Raw genomic sequence first — 6000 nt, 5'->3', positions numbered from 1 at the left:
TTGATGTCATGCTTTATCTGGCCTTCTTCTTGTGTTTTTTTTTTGTTATTAATGGTTATACTTATCTTTCAATTTTATTTATCTATTTTCTGTTTTCAATAAACTGAGGTTCTTGAAAAGGACATCCGCTTGATTGTTGATCTGTTCATATATGAATGTTTTATTATTACTTTTTAATTATTTCTAAATTTTCTAAAATGTTCATTCTTCTTCCTTAACACATTTGTAAATTAATTTCATTGATTCTTCCATTTTCATTGGGGTATGTCCTTTTATTAAATGTATTGCATAATTAGAATCTTGTTTTTGAATTTTAAAAGATCTCACATGTTCATTATCTCTTAATTTTAATCTTCTTCCCATTTGTCGATTGTATGTTGCATTGCATTTACTGTTTATTTTATATATATCATTATTGTTCTAATATCTTTTTCTTCCTTATTACTATTAAAACATTTTTTTAGTGTATTTGTATTTATAGCCACTTTTGTGGCTATAAATACAAATACACTAATAAAATATAAATTTTAATTACTAAATAACTGTTTAATTTGGTAATTTTTTCCCCAGTAATTGTTAATTTACTCCATTTAAAGAATTCTTTATTGTTTTTTGTTTTGATTTCATTTAATTTATTTTTTTTCTGATCATTTCTTTTTTATACCCATTATTTTCTGCTATTTGAAAAGTAGTGTTTAACTCTTTTTTATATGCTGGTTTTCTTTAATGGAAATTTACGTAGTCTATGTATCACATATCTAAAAGCCGCTAATTTATGCTCCATTAGGTGATTTGAATTGTAAGCTATGATGTAAATTGTAGATCTACAAATGTAAGTGGTTTTATTCTTCTAAAATTTGATTTGCCTTCTAAAATAAATCACAGAGGCAGAGCAGCCTCTTTTGTAGTACTCATTGCTTTGTCCAGATAATAAGCTGATAAAAATGATATAAAATAAAATAATTTTGAAGCATTAATTAAAATATTTGAATAAATATTTTAAGACATATGAATGTGTAGAAAATTTGAATTTATTTAATTATTTAGTCATAAGAATCATAACTACTGATCAATAGAGAAATATTGTTTTTGTAAAAAAAAATATTTTAATTTAATTTTTAATGAATTGATCTGACAATATTTTAGATCCATAGTTTATTTTTTTTATTTAATTACTTGGTTTTCTAACTGCTTCAATATGAGTACATTTGTCAGTATCATCAATATGAAACTAAGGCCAAGCACTCACTGGAGTGATCAGATAAAAATATTATTAAGTTATGACAGTGATATGATGTTTAGAAGTTGAATGAAATTTAACTTTTGAGTCAGCATCCATTGATGTGATACAAAGTGAAAAAACAAGCAACAATCATATCTCTGTTGTGGGTGCTGACTTTCACTTTCTGTTCTTTGTTTGTATGATTACATAAAATATATCTTACTTTTCATTCTATTGTTTTTATCTTCTACAAATAACTATCTATCTGTTCAGTAATTTGAGTTTTTAATAATTACTGAGCAGCTAGTAGTAATAAGTTACTGTGCCTAAGAAATTAAAGGCAGTCAAAAATTTAATTTTAAATTTACATATTTAGTAGAACAATATCCTTGTTTATAAGATAAAAAAGCTCTGAATTTAGCAAAAGAAACTTCAACCCTTCTCATTCATTTCTCTCAAATACATTTGCAACTAATAACAATGCTTTCAAATATCATAATTGTTAATATACATAAACGTTAAAAATGATTATCATTAGAAGACGATGATGTGCCAAAGACAAAATGAATCAGTTTGATGTGCTCTTAATAATAAGAAAGTTGCATCACTAAAAAATTGCTATAATATTGCTATCAGATCAATTCTTTTGTCGCTTTGATGGGTGCTCTCACCAACATTCCACATACTCTGCCAAAAATAAGCTCGCTTTCAAAATGATGGCTTTTTCTAAAATAACTTTCTGCATGTTTTTATTTCAAAAGTTAAGAAAGTAAGTTGAATGATTTCAACTTGCGTTTTTTTAATTTATTTTCATTAATTAAATTCTATTAAATTTTCATTCAAGATTAGATTTATTTGTTAATTTAAATATACGACTATAAGTATATTTAAAGATGTTTCTACTGTTTAATAAGATATTGTTTAGTCATTTAAATTAATTAAAAATATAATGATAATTTTTTTAAAAATATTTAGATTAATGAATAGTGAAGCTGAAATACCTGATATAGAAAAGATTTTTAAAACTGAAAGTAATTGGAAAAGAGAGACAATACCTAGGCAGTTGTCAGATGATCATTGTTCAGCAATTATTAAGGTACTTCCTAATAACAACGATATTTATATTGGACATGCTACATTTGACACGTAAGTATGGCATTAAAAAGTTTTTTTTTAGATTTTTATTTTTATAAATTTAATTAAGGAGTTATGTATACATAAATAGAGCACATATTCAGCTATGTGGCTTGTTACTAAGTATAGTAACTAGCATTTCTTAAACCTTGAATGCTAGTGTGTTACATATTAAAGGAAAAACTCATATAAGTAAGAAAAAAAACAATTATGGTTCCATAAACATTGTTCGGAAAAACAGCAAAATAGAATTTACTGTTATTGTCCATGAGGGTCAGTGATAATATGAATTTAAAATTTTATTATAACAAACCAAACCAAATTGCACAATATATTATTTGTAAAAAATTCAATACATTTTCAGTTTTCTTTGCAAACATTCTCAGTAATTGATGCTGCTATTTTCACACCAGCAATATTTTTTCTGTTTTTTTATTAGGTAGATATAATTAAAAGTATGGTCAAAAAGTATCATTCAAAGTACAGTGTATTCTTTCAAACAACAAATAAAACAATTCAAATCAATACATACAGAATAGCAAACAGTATCAAATACTGTATGTATCAAATCAATACATACAGAATACATACCAAATAAAAATAACAGCCCTGACTATTTCAATTCCATTAATTTAGGTTGATCAAATGGAACAGTTTCTAGAAAAGATTTAATAGACACATAAAAGCCCACTGCAGCTATGTAAAGTTATTATTCCAGTGTGAAATTTCACTAGTCAGAGAATATTAAAAATGCTTTATTATACAGTTTAGTTAGTTTGTTGTAATAAAAATTTTAATCTGAATAAATAACAAAATAAAAGTTTAAAATAATACTCCAATCTAATTAACATTTATCCAAAATTATTGTTACTATATTGTGTTGGGGTAAACGATAATGGTAATTAATTATATATACAGTATTATTAATTTAAGTAACAAAAAGGTTTAATTTAAAATAAAATATTTACTCATTAAAATTTTTCATTTCTCTGGACTCTCAATCTATTCTTTATTTGTTATTTCATCAGTTAAATGCTTTTTAAACAATCTAACAATACAAAATGTTCAATTTCTGGACTCTCATGGGCTTCTCCCCAACTCTTAATATGCAATAAAAATATTTTAATGATTCAAAATTATTTTGAATATAATTATTTTAATATCTTTAATTTTGTAATAAATTCTCAACTCAATTTATAAAAGAAACCAACAAAATTTGTTACATAAAAAAAAATCATGCACTAGGTTTTTCTGTTGATTAATCCGTCTAATGAAAACATTTTTGTAACAATTGATGCTGCAAATTCTGTCAGCCAATCTGTTTCTGTGTGGTAACTTTGATGTCAAGAAAGTTATCATGTTAACTCAGGAACATTTTCTAAACTAAATGCAGAAAAATATATTTAGTACTGAGTAAATTTGTCCTATTCATGTCTCTACTTTTTCAGTAAATATTGGTTAGAAAAAATGCTCAGTGATTTCTTTTTTTATGTAAAATTGACTTTTTCTAATGTAAATTAAAAATTTTCTAATGTTAATTTTTGAACTGATTCAAGTATATTTCATTTTAAAATAAAATTTTTAAAAATTTTCCTGAGTCTATGCCAGCTTTCCTTAAAAATTAAGTCTCTTCAGGAATTATCACTGATAGTACTGTGTATACTGTCACTGAGTGTGGTGTTGGAATTTGTTTTAGGTTCTGAAGAATTTCTACTTTAAGATTCATTCAAAGTGTATGTGTGATTTAAATTATGTTTGTTTATTGAGAATACTTTTGTATGTTTATATATTTTGAGTTGCTTGAATATGTTAAGCTTGCAACCTTTTCTATTTATGTATAAAATTTTCATGTTGTTGTTGTTGAAACTGATGTTTGTGCATATATTTAAAACATAATCCAAACACCAGGCCACACCCAATGCTACAACATGCAATGTACAATTTCTGGAGAGCTTGATTTAGAGCAAAAGATAGCTTATACTCCAGGAAAGTTTAACTTTTAGTTTTTTAACAAGTGCATTCATGAATAGAAAAATAGGTAAATTTCAAATTAATACAAAACTTAAAAAATTATAGAAATAACAAGTATTTAAGTTATTAAATTTAAATATTTGACTTTATTTAAATATTTTTTTTTTGTTTTCAGTCATTTGACTGGTTTGATGCAGCTCTCCAAGATTTCCTATCTAATGCCAGTCATTTTATTTCGGTATACCCTCTACATCCTACATCCCTAACAATTTGTTTTACATATTCCAAACGCTGCTCGCCTGCACAATTTTTCCCATCTACATCAAATTTTTATTTTGTCCCTCCAACATCAAAGTGACTATTCCAGGATGTCTTAATATGTGGCCTATAAGTCTATCTGTTAACTATATTTTTCCAAATGCTTGTTCCTCATCAATTTGCTGCAACACCCCTTCATTTGTCACTTTATCCAACCATCTGATTTTTAACATTCTCCTGTAGTATCACATTTCAAAAGCATTTAATTTTTTCTTCTCAGGTACTCCGATCATCGAAGTTCCACTTCCATATAAAGCTACTTACAAAAATGTTTAATACTTTAAGCGAAACGTTAACTAAACTAACTTTATCCTAAATGTTTAAAACTTTCAAAAATGTTTTCCTGTTGTTTACATTAATTTTTGATGTAAAAAAATTATATTTCTGACTGAAGGTTCGTTTTGCCTGTGCAATTCAGCATTTTATATTGCTCCTGCTTTAATCATTTTTACTAATTCTACTTCCCAAATAACAAAATTCTTTTACCTCCATAATCTTTTTTCTTCATATTTTTATATTCAGTTGTCCATCTATATTATTTCTACTACATTTCATTACTTTCGTTTTGTTGTTTATTTTCGTGCAGTAGTTCTTGTGTAGGACTTCATCCTTGCCATTCATTGTTTCTTCTTAATTTTTTTTTTACTCTCAGCTAGAATTACTATATCATCAGCAAATGTTTATCTTTTCACCTTGCACTGTCTGAATCTAAATTGTTCTTTAACATCATTAACTGCTAGTTCTATGTAAAGATTGAAAAGTAATGGGATAGGGAACATCCTTGTTTGACTCCCTTTTTTATTACACCTTCTTTCTTATGTTCTTTGATTATTGCTGTTGCAGTTTGACTCCCGTAAATGTTAGCAATTATTCTCCTATCTCTATACTTGAACACTAGATTTTTTAAAATGCAGAACATTTTATTCCAGTCTATGTTTCAAATGCCTTTTCTAAGTCTATAAATGCCATTTATGTTGGTTTGTTTTATTTTAATCTTCTTTCTGCTATTAATCTGAGAACTAAAATTGCTCGTTTTGTTCCTATACTTTTCCTGAAACCAAACTGGTCTTCTCCTAACACTTGTTCCACTCTCTTCTCAATTCTTCTGTACAGAATTCTAATTAAGATTTTTTATGCATGAGTAGTTAAACTAACTGTTCTGTATTCTTCACATTTATCTGCACCTGCATTCTTTGGCATCATGACAATAACACTCTTTTTGAAATCTGATGGAACTTCCCCTTTTTTATAAATATTACACACCAGTTTGTATATTCTATATCTATTGCTTCCTAACCTGCACTGTGTAATAATTCTGCAGGTATCCTATCTATCCCAGGAACCTTTCTGCCATT

The sequence above is a fragment of the Lycorma delicatula genome, chromosome 4 (genome assembly GCF_047948215.1).
Source record: "Lycorma delicatula isolate Av1 chromosome 4, ASM4794821v1, whole genome shotgun sequence".
NCBI classification, from domain to species: domain Eukaryota; kingdom Metazoa; phylum Arthropoda; class Insecta; order Hemiptera; family Fulgoridae; genus Lycorma; species Lycorma delicatula.
This window is presented reverse-complemented; position numbering follows the sequence as displayed.